Raw genomic sequence first — 20,736 nt, 5'->3', positions numbered from 1 at the left:
AAACTTTGAAATGATGTGTCTGGACTCTTACTATTATGAAAAACCCTATGCTGAATGTAAAAAGAAAACGAGGTCATGATGTTGGATTGACAATATTTAAGTCAGTTTGAAATAAACTTAGTGTGTGTGGCATTTTAAAGCCTACTTCAATTTATGAATTAGTCAAGCCAATCATGTTTCATTTAAAAGTAAAGATAAGGATAAGAAGCTCCACATGTCATTAGTTATTTTCGATTGTGAAAATCATTGGTTGCATCCTTAGCTTACCTACTTCCTCTTGGGTATCTGTAGTTTTCTTCTAGCTAGACTAGTATTCACTGACTTCCTGACCCCAGCCTAACTAACTGTGAATGTTCTCATTATCCATATAAATATCTAATCATTTTTGGAATCCTGCTAAAGTTTTGGCCTCAATGATACCTTGTGACAATTAGTTCCATGGGCTAATACATTTCCCCCCATAATGCATTTCCTTTTATCAATGTATTTCTTTCAATTGCATTGGATGTCCTCTTGTTCCTATATTATAAGGCTGGGTAAATAGTATTGCCTAATTTATTGCTATGGTCCAGATTCAGCCTCATGCATTGACTTCAGGGCTTAAAGTTAGGTCAGTGCTTAATAAGAATATTGCTGAATCAGGGCCTATATCATTCATTACTATCAATACAGCTCTCATCCATCTTCTCTCAAACTTAAGCAGTTCTAATCTTTTCACTGCTTCCAAATCTCTAATCATTTTTATTACCAATCTCTGAACTTCTGCTGTTTCTGCTTTTTTCTTTCAGAGATAGTCATCAGATCTGAAAATAGTATTTGCAGTAAAGGTATATTGTTGAATTATATAATGGGGCTAGTACTATTCTCAATGTTGTTTCTTTTCTCATTCTTCATGCATCCTAATAGTTTGCTTGCTTGACTTCTGCTGCTTATTTAGTAAAAGTTTTCATTGGGCAGTCCATGACATCTAGGTTTCTTTCCTCAGTGGTAATGCTAAATTTAGAACCCTTCAATGTGCATGAGTAGTTGAAATGATTCCTTACAAAGTGTATGAGCCTGCAATTGTCAACAGTACATTTCTGATGTCATTAACAGAAGAGAGTGACCTAGTGTCCAGCACACTGGATTGGGACCCAGGGACCTGAGTTCTATTCTGGCTCTGCCACTGGCCTGTTGAGTGACCTTGGGCAAGTCACTTCACCTCTCCGTGCCTCAATTTCCCCATCTGTAAAGTGGGGAAATGATACTGACCTCCTTTGTAAAACACTTTGATTTGAAGTAGGGGAATGATCTTGCTCTATACACAGAATTGGTAAACGACTACTGGAAAACTGTGTCCAGTTCTGGTACCCGCAATTCAGGAAGATTATGGAAACACTGGAGAGAGTTCCAAGGAAGGCCACAAAAGAGATCTAAAGGTAGAAAATCAAGCTTCACATTACAAAGCTTGAAGAGTTCAACCTATTCAGCTTATCAAAGAGAAGGTTGAGAGGTGACTTGATCAATGTGTCGAGGCACTTACACATGAAACATAGCTAATAGCAGGGGCGTTCATGCTTGTTGACAAAGGCGTAACAAATTCAAGGGCTAGAAGCTGAAGTTAGACAAATTCAGCCTTGAATAAGGTACAATTTTCTAGCTCTGAGGATAATTAAACATTGGAATAGCTCACCCAAAGAGGTGGTGGACGCACCATTGCTTGGAGTCTTCAAGACAAGAGCAGACATTTTTAAAAGATATGATTTAATCCAGTTTTGCAATACCATTGCCTAGCCAGTTATTCACCATTTCCTATTGGGCTTCCCCCCTCCCCCCCTTTAGTGCAGTACTTTGAACTTGTCTTTATTAAATCTCATTGATTTCAGACCAATTCTCCAATGTATCAAGGTCATTTTGAATTCTAATCCTGCAAAATATTTACAATTCCTCCCACCTTTGTCATTTGCAAATTTTATAAGTGTACTCTCAACTTCATTATCCAAGTTGTTAATGCAAATATTGAATAGTAACAGACAGCTCCCATTGTACCCCCTAACTACTCTTTGGGTACACTTTTCCAACTAGTTGTGCACCCACGTTATAATAATTTCATGTAGACCACATACAACACACATTGAATATGAATCAACAATATGATGCAGTTGCAAAAAAGGCTAATATCATTCTGGGATGTCAGGATAGGAATGTCATTTGTAAGACCCAGGAGTTAATCGTTCCACTCTACTTGGCACTAGTGAAGCCTCAGTTGGTGTATCATATCCAGTTTTTGGCACCACACCTTCAGATGTGAACACTCTGGAGAGAGTCCAGAGGAGAGTAACAAAAAGGATCAGAGGTTGGACAAACAGGAAAGACTGAAAGAAGTGTTTCCTCTAGAGAAGAAGAGGCTGGGGATGGACACCTGCTAACAGTCTTCAAATACATTAAGGGCAGTTATGAAGAGGCTGGTTATCAATTGTTCTCCACGTCCACTGAAGGTAAGATGAGGTAATGGGCTGGATGTCCAGTAAAACAGAGTTAGGTTGGATATTAGGAAACAGTTTCTAAGGATAAGACTAGGTAAGCACAGAAAAAGGTTAGCCCAAGAGGTGGTGGAATCCCTCTCACTGGAAGTTTTTAAGAACAGGTTAGGAAACAAAGAGCTGACAGGGATGGTCTAGATTTACTTGGGCCTGCCTCAGCCAGTGGGGGCTGGACCTGCTAACCTCTCCAAGCCCCTTCCAGTCCTACATTTTTTTTTTCTTTTTGATTCTACGAAACCCAGTGTGAGCGGGTTCCCTTGAACTCTTTTGGACCAGAAAGGAAAGCGGGAAGGATTATGTTGCGGATCCCTAATGAAACTGGCCTGGGGGAAAGGCGCGAGAGGGAGGTGGGCAATTAGGGGAAGTGTTTCACAGGGATGGCTTAGAGGCTGCAGACAGGAAAGGGAGAAGAAGACCGCAGAGGCAAAGCCACCCAGGGCCGAGCTGGTGCATCCTGGCCGGGGAAGCCGGTGGCCTCCCTCAAAGTGTCAAGGCTGTTAAGCAAATGGAGGGGAGAGCAGCTGCGGTCCTGCCCAATGAGGAAGTGTGTGAGCTGAAACCAGGCTGGGAGGAAGAGGCCGGGGCTACCACAGAAAATGAGGAAGCGAAGGTTTCGCTCACCCTGAGCGCAGGTCTGGGAGGCAGCGCGCTGGGGTCGAGCCGGGACCCCCAGAGCAAGGCACAGCGGCTGCTGCCTCCGCTTCCCGTTGTGCTGCTCCGGGGCTGGGGGCGTCCCCCGGGGGGGGGGGGGGGAACCCGCCCCGCTGAGGTGTGGACGCTCCGGCAGCCTCGCCCGGGGGGGGGGGGAGATCTCAGCTGCAGCTTGCGCGCGGCCACCAGCTGCCTCGCTCAGCCGGGGAAAGGCGCCGTTTCCCTCCCGCCGGCCGGGATCCCGGCGGATTGCCAGCCCGCGGCGCTCCCCGGGCGCCGTGCCTAGGTAAGAGCCGCTGCCTGCTCCGGCGGGGAGGGGTGGGGGCACGCGCTGGCAGGGGCACGCTCGGGAGTCCGGCTGGCTCCGAAAGCCCCTTTTGTGGCCCTGCATCGAGTCCGTCGCTAGCGGATCGGAGAGCGGGGGCAGCTTCGCGGCTGGACTGGGCTGCCGTTGTCAGGACCCCGTTAGGCAAGGGGCGCGCACTGGATGAGCATAAAGAAAAAGGAGGACGTGTGGCCCCTTAGAGACTAACACATTTATTAGAGCATAAGCTTCCGTGAGCTACCGCTCACTTCATCGGATGAGCAGGAATCGATTCCTTCCGCGTTCGCCTTCGAGGTGCTTTAGAACTAGCTGCCCGTCGCGGCGTCTTCCACCCTTTAAATACAGCCTGGGAGGAGGCTTTGCCCCGTTCCAAGTACGTTGGGTTGCATCAAGTAGCAAAACATTTAGTAGAGGGCCCCAAGTTGCAAAATTCGCACCCGCGCCAAATTCTGAGGTGTCCCAATCTGCAGTTTTTGTTTGGGCCCCTCCCTTAAGATAACATTTAAATTTCCTTCACACCTAAAAGCCAAAAGTTTCCCCAACTAGGTTTGTTACATCCTATGCTAACTTTTCATGCACAATGTGAAAACCGGTGGAGTAAATGTTATAGGGAAAAATACACTCCCATACCCAGGGCAAATCAAAAATACCAATTAGTCAGTCAAACAAAATGATTGCAGACACTTTTTAAAAATACTTAAGGAAGTCGTAAGGAAAAAATTAACCCCAAAAAGCAATATGAGGAGGCATAGTCCGCTAAACTGCTTACCATGAAAACAAATAAAATGCACCAGTTTGAAAGCAAACAAAAAACTCTGTAAATTACAACTGTCTAAAATCGACACAAACCAGTATTTAAGTAAATGAGCGTATTTAGGTACATGAATATGAGACTGATTTGTTCTGTAAACATAACAAACAATGCTCACAGTTTGCATGGGATGAAGTTATTACAGGGATTCTAAATATAATGTACTAATTCAGGGTTTTGAAGCCTGACCATTTTTTTTTTGGTCAAATGTCTTTGATGATTTTTTCTGAGGAAAAAAATGATTAAATATCATTAGATACACTGAAATGAGTTGGATGCTGTCACCACTATTTATTTCAGTTTTACACCAGTGAAACTCCATTGACTTTAATAGAGTCACAGGTACATAAAACTGGAGGAGTATAGCGAGTGGTATGTCAGGCCAATTTTTGGGCGAATCCAACATTCTTTTCTTAGCCACAAATACCAATGACTTCAGTGGAGCAGGATCAAGCCCCAAATTCCCTAATTTGGCTTAATTATACAGTAGTTTTGGAAAACACCTCCCTCTTATGACAATTTTTTTTCCATAATTCAACAAGCCATTTACATTCTCACTCATAATTTTTGTTAATATCCTTTATTTTGGGCTTTGTCTTGCAAAGTATGCTTTGTACAAAGTATTTTCATTTTCTGGACCTTTAACTGAAATGTGCAGTCTGATCCACATGCATTGACCCTGCACAGATCTGATAAGAAGATCAGAGCCATAAACTGTTACAGCCTGAGAGCACTTGGAGTGGGTACTTTTACAGGAACTATGACACTTTCCTTTCTCAGCCATTTGTTAAGTTTAAGCCTGATAAATGCACAAATAAGGAAGCTTGAGACATGAGTGTTTTTATTTTCTGACAGTTTTTTCTAGAGAGAAGGTTATCAAGAAGGCCTCATCTTGAATAGACAAAACAACTTGGAATAAATGTTTTTAAACCATTTTAGGAAGATCAGAATGACTAAACTAATGACTAATATTTGCTCTTATTTTCATGTTCAGTTGAAGGAATCATAAAATCCATAACAGTATTTTATAAAGCTTTCAGGTTTTGTTTCTACTAAAAAATATTAATGCCCAGTAAAATGAAAGATGTAAATTTTACTTGGTTACATTTCTACTTTCAAGTCATCATGGTTGTACTGATGTAACTGAGAGCAGAATTTGATCTAAAGTCAGGGGGAGTTATTTTTGGAAGAGGTTAATAGGTGTCTTTTAAAAAATGCTAGGAGCACAAAAAAAAACCTGTTAAAAGAGTAATATTAATGTTATAATGTTTTCAGTGTTTTTAACTTTAGTAAAAACAAGGAGGAGTCTTTGTGGCACCTTAGAGACTAACAAATTTATATGGGCACAAGCTTTCGTGGGCTAGAACCCCACTACATCGGATGAAGTAGGTTCTAGCCCACAAAAGCTTATGCCAGATACATTTGTTAATCTCTAAGGTGCCACAAGGATTCCTAGTTGTTTTTGCTGATACAGACTAACACGGTTACCACTTTTTAACTTTAGTGACTACCTATAATGGCACTGATGCATTTGATTCCTTTTTTCTCTTTGCATTTGCTATGTAAGTGCCTACTCTTCCTCCCACTAAAGTCAGTTGTAAAACTGCTGTTGAAGTCAGAGGATGCAAGTTTTAGAATTTTTTTAAGGCAAATTACATTTTTCTTTTCCTTTCCAAATGCTGATATGATATACTGCATTGAGATAAAACTTGGCAATGATATTCATGTTGTATGAGTCTGATGCTGTTTGAGAATGTTATTTATGTTAATTTTGATTTTGTAAGTGTGCCTAATTAGTTGATCTACAGACTGATTCAAAACTACTAAATGACAGGTTTCAGAGTAGCAGCCGTGTTAGTCTGTATTCGCAAAAAGAAAAGGAGTACTTGTGGCACCTTAGAGACTAACAAATTTATTAGAGCATAAGCTTTCGTGAGCTACAGCTCACTTCATCGCATCTGATGAAGTGAGCTGTAGCTCACGAAAGCTTATGCTCTAATAAATTTGTTAGTCTCTAAGGTGCCACAAGTACTCCTTTTCTTTTTGCGAAAACTACTAAAGTTATTGGAAAGACTCCCACTGATGTCACCGGGCTTTGGACCAGGCCCTAGAGACAGAGGAACATAGGGAGTGACTAAGCCAAATACTTCCTCCATTTGCATTTGTTTAAATTCAGAGTAACCCCAGTGAAGTAAAGGAAATGAATGTAGCTACTATCGGAACTGAAAAAAGAAAAGCAGTACTTGTGGCACCTTAGAGACTAACAAATTTATTAGAGCATAAGCTTTCGTGAGCTACAGCTCACTTCATCGGATGCATTGAAGTGAGCTGTAGCTCACGAAACTTATGCTCTAATAAATTTGTTAGTCTCTAAGGTGCCACAAGTACTGCTTTTCTTTTTGCGAATACAGACTAACACGGCTGCTACTCTGAAACCTATCGGAACTGAGAGAGCAAAATTTGGCCCTTAGAAAATATGTGAATGTTAATGGAATATTATAGATCCATTTCTCTCATTTGAGTGAAGTAACTCCACTGATAGCAGTGGAATATTCCATATTTACACACTGGTGTAACTGAGCAAAGAACTGAGCCCTGCATAATTAGTTAGCCAAGGATTTCAATGAGGCTACTCAAGTACTTTGTGAATTGGAGCCAAAGTGCTTAAAACCTCTCAGGATCAGGCCCTAGAAACTTATCTCATCAGGTCTAGCTCAAATGATCGTTTATTCAGTTTTGGCCTGATCCTGTAATATCTTATCAGTGAGAGCTGTTGATTCCACATAAGTCAATGGATCCAGTTGCATGAGTAAAGACTTCTCTCACATGGACAAGGGTTTGCAGAGTCAGGTCCTTTAGTTGTAAACTGAAAAATATTATTTTATTATAAGAAAAGAAATTTCACATTACAAATCCTATTTTCATTTGAAATAAAAAGAACATCTTTTTAAATGTCTCACCTTACAGTTATTGAGAATCCTCTCTTCTCTTTTGGTATATGAGTAGTCTCACTGATTACCCCCATAAGTAAAGACAAATCATGTGATTAAGTTTTGCAGGATCAGACCTTGCACACTATCTGCATAGTGGAACACCTGAGGAATACACTGAGCAATTATTACTGGTTTTGTTAGTATTATAATTTTGGAAATGCAAAAAGATATTTTGTTGCAAAGATATAGTTAAAATTACAGAAATAAAATGCTGAAGTTAAGCTTCCAACAACAATATTAACTTGCTCATATGGTATACGTTCTTATGATTTACATCTTACAAAGAATGACAGCTAAAGATATGCATTTAACCAGAAAAAAACAAAGTACTATGTGTGCTTTATAGCTGAATTAATGTTGCACTTAGACCCCTCATTTTTGCATTCCCAGAATTTTTGTAATTTTAAATGAGCAATTGCAACACTTCATTACCGTGATATTTTAACCTTAGTGGAAATTAAAGTTCCCTTCCTTGGGGGTGAATCCACTAAGAGTATACGAGGCATTGTTGTTGCAGGGAGGTGCAAATTGTGCTTCTGTAGGGCAGATAGATCAATCCAGACCTCACTGTAGTATAAGATTATGGAGAAATATACATACATTTGATACAAAATATCACCTACTGCAGTGGAATGAAGTTATGTTATAAAGTTTTTAGCCTCTCTTTTGATTATTGTTCACATTCCAAAGTTAAAAATAGGTTATAACTTCCTGTCCATATAGTCAAGTTGACTAGAAGAGCGCTGCAAAAAAGCATAGGGAAGAAAAAGCATTTTAACTTTATAGTTTGCGTTTTTGTATAACTGCACATGATTTCATTTGGCTTGCACTTTTGCCACTGTATGTTTTTATCCTTTTGCAAAGTGGTGAGATTTGTAGCATTGCAATATGAAAATTCAGCCTGTTGTAGTGAAGCAGCTCTTAGGTTGGTAATGCAGCTTACCCTGTCACGAACCCCCAGTGTGGGTGGAGATAGATTGGGGAAGCAGGTGCAATCATGGCAGGAAGTGTAAGAATAAAAAGTGTACCAGGGAAATAAGTATTATAGAATTATACAAATACTTCAGGATTATAAAACACAGAAGCATTTCCTAAACCTTTTTAAAAACTTCATTAAAATCCTTACCTCATAGTACAGATTCATCACAATTAGCAGTGCTTTCTTTCCCCCGCATATACACATTCTTTTTTAAACCCCTTGGTTATGTGTTTGTTTTAAGTTGCTGGGGTAAGTGAGATGAGACTATGTTCAAGATCCATATTCTGACCTCATCTACACAGTCATATGGAAGTCAGTGGAGTTCCTCTCTCTTTACAATTATGTAACTGAGAGGAGAATCAGACTTTAAGGTAGTTAATTTAAAATTTACACCACTGAGGAAAGTGATCAAATTCTGCTCTCAGTTACACAAATTTAAATCAAGAGGGACTCCATGGACTTTGATGGAATTACTGTCAATTTAAAATGATGTCACAGAGGGAAACTGACTTTCTAGAAAAGAAAAGGAGTACTTGTGGCATCTTAGAGACTAACAAATTTATTTGAGCATAAGCTTTCATGAGCATCCGATGAAGTGAGCTGTAGCTCACGAAAGCTTATGCTCAAATAAATTTGTTAGTCTCTAAGGTGCCACAAGTACTCCTTTTCTTTTTGTGAATACAGACTAACACAGCTGCTACTCTGAAACCTGACTCTCTAGAGTTCCTTTTAATTTAAATTAGTGAATTGAGAGTAGAATTTGGCCAAAAGCACATATAGTTTTTCAAAGTTGTACTATATTCTGATACAGCAACATTTACATTAAAAATCCAGTGTGGGAGTTGTATATGTAAAGATCAGGAAAATGCACAGTAGTTTGATTTGCACTCAACCAGTGCAGGTACATGCTCTTAGAGCTCTTGTTCATTTCAGTACTCCCACTTTTGAAAATGTGTCCTGTATCATTTATGTGTGAACTCAGACTGTTTATTTCACTCAATCAAAACGATGATTTTGACATGGTGGAAAGAACTTTTGAATATAAAATCTCCTCCAACATCTAAGCCTTGTTACATATGATACGTTTAAAAGAAGATGATGGACAATTAATGCAGTATATCCCTGAGTTAAAACGGGAAAATTTACTGCACATCAAAGCAGATATGTGAATTCAATAGGATGCCTTTTGCTAGGAGATCTGTAAAACAGATAGTAGCATGTGGCAGTTATTTTTGTAAATCAGATACCTGGGTTAGCTGCCTTTTAGGTCAAGAGAATATCCAATAAATTGACAGGAAATATGTTATTTTTATCCAAACTATGACCAATTTTTGTTTAAAATAGAGTCCCTGGTCTGAGGTTGTCAGGGTGCCAGGAAGCCATGTATGGAAAAAGTGATTGGTAAAGAGGGAACTCTTTTGGAGTGACAGGTAAATCTTTTATTCTCAGTTCTGATGGGGGCTTTGTGTTTCATGCAATGCCTGGGTAAATTGGACTTGATGAGTGGACAGTAAGGATCTGATGGACATAAAAGTCCCCACAGAAGTAATACAGAAAAATGTGCCAAAAGAGGAGGGCACAGTTTCCACCATAATATCCACTGAATATTTTTATGTGTAGTAGCAACAGTAGGCGTGGCTACTGTTTAGTAGAGGCATCCCATGCCCAAACAAAGGCAAAGAGCCATAACGTCAGTACTCTAGAAGCAAATTCCTATATTGGCTTTTTTCTGGCAAGTGTCAAGCTGCACTGACAGTGAAGTCAGCAAGTAACCTGACTTGGTGTTCCAGCAACTCTCAATGACCTCAAGGGTAGGCAAACCATCATAAGCCCAGGAGAAAGAAAAAGCAAGTGACCAGCCAATCACTGGTGAAGATGTTCTGAGCAGGATTGATTAGAGGATGAGGGAACAAGAGCAGCTTGGAAAACAAGAGCAGCTGGTACCATAGATATTAGAGAATATTGTAGAAGCTATAGGATATGGAGATCTAACAGGTGCCAGGTAATCATAATACTCTGATCCAGATCCAGCAGCTTAGGATAGAATGAACCTCAGTGGTACCAGTATTGGTCATTGTTTCATACCTGATGTAGTGGGCACTGTACAGTCATTTACATTCAGATCACTTTGCAACACAATAGCTAATATTGCTCAGAAGACAGCACAAGAGAACACTTTTGGCTACCAAATATTTTCCCTGCCTGGCAGCTTCTTATAGTGGCTGCAATGCAAAATCTAGAAACATATTGCCTATTGGCCCAGAACACTCTGGGGCCAGGTGCATCCTCTTTCTGCCGAGAATGAGAAAGGGGCCTTTATCAAGAGAAACTTTCCTCCCATTGTGAAAGTATTTTTGATTTCAGCAGTTTTAGCTGAGCTGTTTGTTCTGTGGATACAGAATAGTGTCCAGAGGACACAAAGCTAGATCTTCTCTAGAATAGTTTAGACTGGTGACATACTGATGTACTAGGAGTGGTTAGAAGCCTTTCATTCCACAACATGTCCTTCAGATATGTGTCTTGGTTGGTTGAAGGCCAGCCAGGAAGAACTGGCTCCACTGTTGGAGGAAAGTGTAAATGCCTCTTTTAGGGAGACAGGTCGATAGCTTCTTTTACAGAAGCCATTATGTGGGCTTTGCTTAAGAAACCAACCCTTGATGTTCACAATCTGACTATCCGTTAGCCATAACATCCTCTATTAGCAACATTTTTATTTTTATTTTTTATTTGGCTCTTTCTTGGTGAAACCCTTTCCTTTGGGACTGAACTTGTCTGCCAACATGACTATCTGCATGGATACAGGGAAATGTAAATCGCACCCTTTCTACACCAGTGAGGGTTAATCTCACTTGTTTCCTGCTGATACCTTAATCTTAGAAAAATTAGACTAACTCAGTATACTTCAGCAAAGTATACTCCAGGAGCATTGCTGGAGAAGCTTTTCACTGTACTGTAATCCTTTCTGTCCTAGGAGATGAGAAGGCAGACTAACTTGTTTGTGCAAGTCCCATCTTAGTTTCGCACTTAATTTGCAAAAAGAAAAGGAGTACTTGTGGCACCTTAGAGACTAACAAATTTATTAGAGCATAAGCTTTCGTGAGCTACAGCTCACTTCATCGGATGCAGTATCTCATTTAAAAGTGTAGGAGTACTTGTGGCACCTTAGAGACTAACAAATTTATTAGAGCATAAGCTTTCGTGAGCTACAGCTCACTTCATCGGATGCATTTGGTGGAAAAAACAGAGGAGAGATTTATATACACACACACAGAGAACATGAAACAATGGGTTTATCATACACACTGTAAGGAGAGTGATCACTTAAGATAAGCCATCACCAGCAGCAGGGGGGGAAAGGAGGAAAACCTTTCCTGGTGACAAGCAAGGTAGGCTAATTCCAGCAGTTAACAAGAATATCAGAGGAACAGTGGGGGGTGGGGTCCATGGTATTTCTCCCTCCCACCCCACCCCCCACTGTTCCTCTGATATTCTTGTTAACTGCTGGAATTAGCCTACCTTGCTTGTCACCAGGAAAGGTTTTCCTCCTTTCCCCCCCTGCTGCTGGTGATGGCTTATCTTAAGTGATCACTCTCCTTACAGTGTGTATGATAAACCCATTGTTTCATGTTCTCTGTGTGTGTGTATATAAATCTCTCCTCTGTTTTTTCCACCAAATGCATCCGATGAAGTGAGCTGTAGCTCACGAAAGCTTATGCTCTAATAAATTTGTTAGTCTCTAAGGTGCCACAAGTACTCCTTTTCTTTTTGCGAATACAGACTAACACGGCTGCTACTCTGAAACATTTAAAAGTGTGTTCATCAGTAAAGATCTTGTGTCAGGTGACATCTGTCTGAATGAGGAAAGGGCCTGATTCTGCCACTTGTATTTTCATTGAGTTGAATCTTAGTCGAATATGACTATTGACAGAGCAAGGTAATTCTCAGGCAAGGTAAGGACAGTAAAATCTGCCCAAAGTGAGCAAAGTGCCCATTTAGATGCCTGTCCAGTTTAGTATTAATCTGACTTGATATGATCTGAGAGACAACCTAAAGAAGAAAAATACCTGGAGAGACTCAACACTTTAGAAAATAGTTTAACAGCAAGTTTCAGTGCAATGAATGAAATAGTCTATGATTTAAGCCTTCTTACTTTAAGAATACATGGTTATTGTGGTTGATAATAGCTCTTTATTTAAGGAGAACACTATTATTTATGTATAGGGTTTTTAGAACTGAATTTAAGGCTGAGATGTTCAAAGCTGAGTAGGGAAATGGGAGTCAAAATTCTTTAGGCATCTTTGAACATCTCAGCCTGAAACTACTAGTTTAAAAGATGCTGTGAAATTCTTTGCTGGGCCAGATAGGACAGTGTATTATTATAAGGAATGTGATCATTATTCCAACCAAATTTTTCTAAATGACCCTTGTAGCACTGATTAATTTAAAAAATGCACCACTAATTTTGCCCTCGGCCTACATTTAAATAAGGCTGTGCATGCATGTCACCCACTGTAATGCCTTTACACGATTCTTTTTCAAGTAAGCAGATGTTCAGCTTTTGCTGGAGCACCTCTCATTTTGAGGGACGGCTTGTATTTTCTCCCATCTCCTGTTTTGTTTCTGGTGAGATCCTCCTTTACTAAGCAGCCTCAGCTTCCAGAGTTGATACACTTGAGTTCAGAGGGATAGCTAGTCTCCTGGAGCCCATGCTAGAATGTCATAAATAAGGACGAGTCAAACCCAGGGTTTGAAGGGATGGTGTGCACACACATCCAGATTTAGGGCCTGAGCCTGCAAGATGCTGAGTTGATCCTGAATGAGGCCAAGCAGCCACACCACCAGTTGCAATCTGTGGGAATTAAGGATGCACACCACTGTAAGGAGGTGCTCAGCATTGTGACTATTTCTTTTGTTTGGCAATCAGGCTGAAAATCTCCAAGGTTAGCTTTTCTGGAAATTTAGTGTTCCTCTCCTACAGCATTCCAGGACTTCAGATTCTTCTCCTGCATGAACCCAGGAAGCACAGGGGTACATCAAACAATTTTCTTTAAAGTTAACCTCAATAAAAGAGTTGGGTGAAAGTTTGATTTGTATTTTATCCTTACTGGTTTGTCATAATGGCCTCAGGATTACAATCCTGATCTCCTCTAAAAGGAGAATAAGCTCCATCTGGAAATGTGCTTCACTGCCATATTTACTGCCAGTGCCCCACTGATCCTGAAAATATCCAGGGCATTGGATAGACAGTTATGGTTATTTTTAGTGTTTCTCCTTGCAAATGTACTGAGAAAGTTCTTGTTTAATTCCTAAACGGCTTTTCCCAATTCTGCAAGTTCATTTCGCTGTTCACCCCACTCTGCTGTAATGGTTTCTTTTGGTTTCTATGTTTAGCATCTCAACTATGTTGTTTTATTTTCACTTTTTATGTGTTAGCATTTCTCTTTATTTGTATCCTTTTCAGTTGCAGCTTTTTTTTTCTTTTCTGTGCTACTGTACTTTACTTTTTTGATAAATTGTGCCTAAACAATAAGGCATAGAAAACAGCAGAGGACAAACTTCACTTTATACCAAACTATGACCAGAAATCAAGTGGGTTCAAACATGGCAAACTAGGCATCCTGGGTGCAAAGAGGCCATACAGCAGCCAGAGCATCCAGGATAAAATCTAGTCAGCCAGATTTCTTCCTGAGTGTTCTCAGGGAGCGCACACCATGGGGCTGCGACCTCACCCTTGAAAATGTTGCAACATACTTCCGTCTCTATATGTAGATGGCTCTGCTGGACAGTGCAATGATGGAGCTGTGGTCCTACCTCTTTTCAAGCGACCCCAGTGGCACAGGGACATGAGAATGGAGAAGGGGCTATGCTTCTCCATGGAATTCTGATCAGCCTCTTAGTAAGAGGCAGAAAAGCTCCTTGCATTGTCTCCTCCTATCGTGCAACTTCATCTAGGCTATATCTGGTCCATGCAAAGTAATGCACATTGGAAAACATAATCCCAACTATACATATAAAATGATGAAGTCTAAATTACCTGTTACCACTCAAGAAAAAGATCTTGGAGTCACTGTGAATAGTTCTCTGAAAACATACACTCAATGTTTAGGGGCAGTAAAAAACAAACAGAATGTTAGGAATCATTAAGAAAAGAGATAGATAATAAGACCGAAAATATCATATTGCCACTATATAAATTCATGGTACACCCACATCTTGAATACTGCGTGCAGATGTGGTCACCCCATCTCAAAAAAGATATATTGGAAAAGGTTCAGAAAAGGGCAAAAAAAAAATGATTAGGGATATGGAACAGCTGCCATATCAGGAGAGATTAATAAGACTGGGACTTTTCCACTTAGAAAAGAGATGACTAAGGGGGGATATGATAGAGATCTATAAAATCATGACTGTTGTGAAGAAAGTAAATAAGGAAGTGTTGTTTACTTCTCCTCCTAACACAAGAACTAGAGCAACCAAATGAAATTAATAGGCAGCAGGTTTAAAATAAACAAAAGGAAGTCTTTTTTTCACACAACGCATAGTCAACCTGTAGAACTCTTTGCCAGAGGATGTTGTGAAGGCCAAGACTATAACAGGGTTCAAAAAAGAACTAGATAAATTCATGGAGGATAGATCCATCAATGGCTATTAGTCAGGATGGGCAGGAATGGTGTTCCTAGCCTCTGTTTGCCAGAAGCTGGGAATAGGTAACAGGGGATAGATCACTTGTCCTGTTCATTCCCTCTGGGGTACCTGGCTTTGGCCACTGTCGGAAGACAGGATACTGGGCTAGATTGACCTTTGGTCTGACCCAGTATGGCCATTCTTATGTTCTTATCTTCTTATTGTTTTTGTATAGTTCTCTGCAGTGTTCTGCCTCCAAGTGCTTGCTGTATCTTGAATTAATTGTTTTAAACTAAACTTGGCTTGAAAAGTTCTCTCTGGGACTACAGTATATTATATATTCAGATTCAGCCCTGGGCAAACATTTATGTCTTTGTTATTTAAAATCTCAAAATATGAGTTTATGCCTCAAATACTATGGGTTTAAACGCATTATGGGTTTAAATGCAGTCAGTGGAAAGTCTTCCATTGATCTTGAGCTTTGTATCAGGCTCAATCAGCCTGAACCTGCTCTTTTTGAAGTCAGTGGTAGCTCTGCCTATGACTTTGACAAGAGCAAAATTGGGCCCATAATTGTATATATATATTCTCAGACTTTACAATACACATGTAATTATGCTCATTACATTATATAGTATTATTATTCAGCTTATGAAATTAACAATTTTAGAAAACAAGTGTTTTTCCTACAGTGGAACTGAATTCATAACAAAAAATGGACACAAGGTACCATAAAAAGTCTTGCTTGCATATACTGTAATTTAGTTCAATAATTCTTTAAGAATTAAGGTTGGTTGTTGGTTCCATGAACTGATTTTATTACTGTGCTCCCCAATATAGGCTTTGTCAGTATTGTCAGCTTGATCGTAGAATAAGAGTTAATAAACATTATTACAATGTAATCATTGTGAACACACAACATCCGTTGGAGTCAATGAGAGTTCTGTGTGTGCAACTAGAGGCAAATCCCGCTCCTTTTCCACCCCATTTACTCAAGCTGTGCACTGGGTCTAGTATCAAACCCATTACACATCTCTGTGGTGCTGGTGTATTTGGTATGCTTATTTAATTGTCAATGCACAGGAAAATCTCATTCATGTATGCAAGTATTGAGGAGTAGCCAGTCTACAGGGCAGTCCACCAGAAATAACTCAAATGCTTTCCATTCAGCATTAGCAAATCCCCATCAGGTCCTAATTTTGGCAGCTGGCAGAGTGGATACCATGCATTGAAAATCGTTTTGCCTATAAGGGATCATCCTTCTATCCAAATGATGCAATTTGTGTCCCAGATGAAATGTTTGCTTTCATAGAGGGCATCTTTCTGCCAGAGGCACTGGCTGCTTCATGTCAGCATAAGTATTCTCTGGGCAGGCAGCAAAAGGATGATTTAATAACCACTAAATATGTGATTTGTTTTTAAAAAAGCAGAAGTAATATTTTAAACTAAATGTACAAGGAAATAGTAGGGCCCTACTCTCACCCCACTGAAAAAAGATATAATCAAGGGGACACTCACTATGTGAGGCACAAATGCCAGGCAATTTTTCAATAACTTGCTTTATTTAAAGGACCTGATTAGGATGACATGATTTTCAAACCAACACCTGTCAAAGGGTTGTGGGAGATGGGAGAGTCCACCAGTCATGGTCTTGTTGGGGAGGTCAAGATTCAAGTGGGAGAATTTTGGGATCAAGGGGTGGAGTGAGGTTCTGCTCCTCTCTCTCCCCTCCCCAGCCTCAGCACAGAAGCACTAGGAGTGGCACTGAAGTAGCTTTATAAAAAGCCAGGAAATTCTTGGGGGTTTTTTCCAGGTATCTACTCACCCTATTGGTGGGAGGTACAGTGTTGCCAACTCTTGTGATATCTGCTATTTCTTTTTAAATCCCCATCTCCTGGAGTCATCTGATTACATGAGAATCTCAACTTTCACTTAAAATAAAAAGGAAGTTTCTAGTCCATGTACTTGCAGAGAAAAGCTTGACAGTGTGAACCCAAAAGGCTCAAAGACCAGAAGGCAAATACAAAAAAAAATTTTAACATATAATTATTTTTAAGCCAATTTAATGGTATTTTGGACCCATTCATGATTTTTGAATGTTTGGGGTTGGCAATATTGCAATATGTGAAAGGCCAGGAGAAGGGCTGTCCATGATGTGTTACAAAAAAAAACCCAGGAAAAAACAGTTTTCTGTATAGCTGAGAAAATACACTGGGACAGGTGCTGAACACAAGGACATTCCCAAATTTCAGAGACATGAGATTACCTTAAACCCATTCCTGCTCCCAATGATGTCAATGGCAAAGCTCCCATTGACTTCAGTAAAGAGGAACTTTGGGTCCAAGATATGACTAGTGGTTCAAAGATCTTCTTCTCTATAAGAGTCAGCATATAGTATGTCCTGTTCCCAGACCAAAACTTTAATTAAATTGGAGTTATGTTTAAGAATACACATCACTATCCTAAATGATTTTTTAAAGGCTTACAGGAACATTTACAAGCTTAGAAATAACCACAAGAAATTCAGGCAATTCAAAGTTAAGGGTAAATGTAACTGAAACTCAACTACTTTAAAGTATGAAAATGCACAGGAAGGGTACCCCTCAAACAAGATGATTTTTATCTCAAAAGTATGGCAGCAGAGTAACTGTTGAGGCAGTGGTGAACTTGCTAATAGGGTTGTCAATAGACTTTCAGAATGTAACAATTACAGGTGCAAAGGACAGCATGCTATGCAATGAGGAAAGTTTTTGGTACCTAAGAAAGGAGTATCTTAGAGTTTGAAGTACAATCAACAGCAGAGACAAATAAAGAGTAATTAAACATTTGCAATAGAAGTTAGGTGATACTGGAGTCAGAAACAACAGCATAGTACTTAAAGCGATCAAAGAGGATGGAAGTGGTCGGAACTACATTGGGTCAAGGGTAAGATCTCTATCTACCAGTTGCTTTATTGCCACTGAGAGCAGGGAAACCAAATGTTGGGCGGGTGGGGTGGGGGAAGGAGTGAAGGTGACTGCAGGCTTTGAGGTGGATGGAGAAGCACTGGGTGAAGTCTGCAAACATACTGCCTTAGGCTTTCATACATAATGCAATCAGCCCTCCAAGGAAACCCCAGTGTGCTACATGAAATTTATTGTGGATCCCATGGAGGTCACTCTTTCCCCTGAATCAGTATTTAACTATGTTCCAGCATGATGTTCAGGGGCATTGTGAGGAAGTGCCATCTATTGGATGAGATATAAAATCAAACTCTTGACCACTTGTGATCATTAAGGATCCCAGGGATTTTGTGTAATAAATAGAAAAATTAGTCATTCCAGTTTGCATGGCTGAGTTTCAATTACTCTCCTAAACTGCATATTATTAAACAGCTACTAAGTTCCTCAACTTCTGGATAATTTTCCCTTTTTCCTTTCCTTGGGCTTATTGTGAATAAAAACTCACTTTTATAGTAGACAGTGAAAACAAGGTAATCCTGAACCAAATTAACAATATAATCTAAATGCCTAGGCATAGGAAAGTTATTAGCAATCATAATATGTCATGTGTGAAAAATATGGAGATGAGAAATGAGAATTGACTTACTGATATTTTAAATCCATCATACTTGTTAAAAATACTGTAAAAATGTAAGTTTCTGCTTTCAAAGTGGAAAAAAATAAGTATGGATTTATAGCACCTCTGTAACTACCCCAATTTACAACAGCATCAAAGGTAGTATTGAAGAATTCTTTGGACTATATATTAACCTCAATCCACACACAACTCACAGATATAGATAGCTAATGGCTAGAAATATTTGGACGTTATCCTTGTGTGTTATAAATGTGTTATTGCGGGTGTTCCCTTGCATGCTAATCTTACTACACTTTTTCTGTCCATGGATCAAGGGCAGTTTATGGACTTTAATGTATTAACCAGGTTGTTCTGATGTGAGGCCAGAGTGAGGTGTAATATACTGTATATTTCATCTTGGTCCAGATCTTCAGCTGGTCTCTGCTGACATACCTTTATTTGATTTCAACAGAGCTGTTAATTTACAGTAGCTGAGGATCTGGCTCCTTTTACTTACAAATAGCAAAGTGCTATCACTTCTTGTTTTTAATAATCTGTCACACCAGTTCACTACAGAATAGAGGCTGATGCAGAGCAGGTATGAAACACTTACAGCTGGATTGGCTAGTCTTGAAACTGCCACCAAATATATATTCTCCTTTTAAAAGCATGTTTAACTCCTTTAAGTATTAATGGGTGTTATATAAGGAGAAAATATACACCTAGTTGTTAGACTAAAAATTGGAGTACTGTTTGCAGATTAGCTAGTTTTGCTTGAAAGAATATTAACTAGGCCAAAATCCTACATATACTGACTTATCATATAGAGTACAAAGGAATTCCTCAAAATCAGTATCTAATTCGTTTGGAAGAGTAATATAGGAGGCAGTAGTGCATAAAATATTTTAGGAAAAAGTTGTACACTAATGCTGTTCAAATTTCTCTTCAATATGTAATCAGATAATTGTGAAAGTTAAAGGTGTAAAAGATCTATTGAATGATGTTTTTGCTAAGAGAGACTTGTCCATCAGCATATATTCATTTTGTGTAGTCTTGTTTTAAATGTTCCAAACTATAAGAGTTCCCACTACTTCCTTGGAAGTCCATTGCAGCATGCTACATCTTGTTGGTAGAAAGTTTTTGTTTTTTTTAAAGATATTCAGCCTACATCTTCTTTTTTCTTAATTTCATCCTATTACTCCCAGCTGTATCCTTGTGCATTACACTAAATTCCTCTACACCCTTGTATTTCACGCTGTTCAAATATTTACAGATTTTATCAAGCAAAATCACACTTTATTGCCAGTTAGCCACGTTTTTAATATGCCCTCACAATTCAGTTCCTTTACTTCTGAAATTATGGCTGCAAGAGAAGACTAACTTGCTGTCCCCAGGTTTCTTTCAGTATTATTGTTTCTTCTCCTTACTGATTTTCTTATTATTTTTATTCTGGTAGCATCTATAGGTGCCAGATCTGTTGTGCTGGATACTATATAAATGTATCACAGAAAGATGGTCCCTAAGTAGAAGAGGCAATAGGTGGACATAATGGATGTCATAATGGGGAGGGAACACAGACATAGCTCCTCTGTAACTTCTTCCAAATTAGCATTATCTGTGACTGTAATTAATGTGCCACTAAATTCTAGTATAATTTATGTTTTGTATTTCTGCTTTTTGGATGTGTATATGATCAATCTGTGTGGAAAGACCTACTTCCCTGATGTTACGCTGTTTGCCATACGGCAGGGGTACGCAACACTGACTGCCTTATTGGCAACTTTGCCAGCCACCCATCCGTGGTGGAACCTAATTTGCTTATATATTTACATATATATATTTTAAATTTAAACCAACCATAATATTTGCTTATACTTCTATCTTCTTTGTTAGATTATTGTCACAGTTACAGGGCTAGGTGTATACTTAGACCCCTTTGCTGTCCCTCTTGAACTCAGACCTCTGGTTAACAGACTTTGTTTCCTGATTCAATCGCTCTTAGACTGAATCTTAGGGCTGCAGTCCCCTATTTCCCAACTGTGTTAACCTGACAGACCTAACTGTATTTGGCAGCTGCAAGAAATTTTCTTGCAGAGCCTATGACCAGCAGCTGATTAAAGTGACTCACAATAGCTTTTTCAAAATCAATGTATTGTTTGTTCACCCAAACAATATAACAAGCCAACAAAGAGTTAAAATAACAAAAGGTCTATATGCCTTTTCATTTCCTTGCACGTTTTGGTAAATGCTACTTAGCCCAGGTACCCCTACTT

The 20,736-nt window shown here is 39.4% G+C and overlaps 1 protein-coding gene across 4 annotated transcripts in view; it reads left to right on the top strand.

The window, feature by feature from the left end:
• Positions 1-2,834: 2,834 nt before the first annotated feature.
• Positions 2,835-20,736, top strand: part of SYK (spleen associated tyrosine kinase) — a 74,845-nt gene continuing 56,943 nt past the window's right edge. The window contains exons 1-2 of one of the 4 annotated variants that reach the window (XM_043514427.1): positions 3,559-3,626; positions 7,017-7,026. The gene's annotated coding sequence lies outside the window, so the exon portion shown is untranslated. Of the gene's footprint in view, positions 3,460-3,558; positions 3,627-7,016; positions 7,027-9,625; positions 9,712-20,736 lie in introns of those variants that run through there. The other 3 variants (XM_038402881.2, XM_038402883.2, XM_038402882.2) reach the window with 3 other exon arrangements.

Source organism: Dermochelys coriacea, chromosome 5 (assembly GCF_009764565.3).
Source record: "Dermochelys coriacea isolate rDerCor1 chromosome 5, rDerCor1.pri.v4, whole genome shotgun sequence".
Lineage (NCBI taxonomy): Eukaryota > Metazoa > Chordata > Testudines > Dermochelyidae > Dermochelys > Dermochelys coriacea.
The sequence above is the reverse complement of the archived record's forward strand: the minus strand, read 5'-3'. Positions and strand labels throughout refer to the sequence as shown.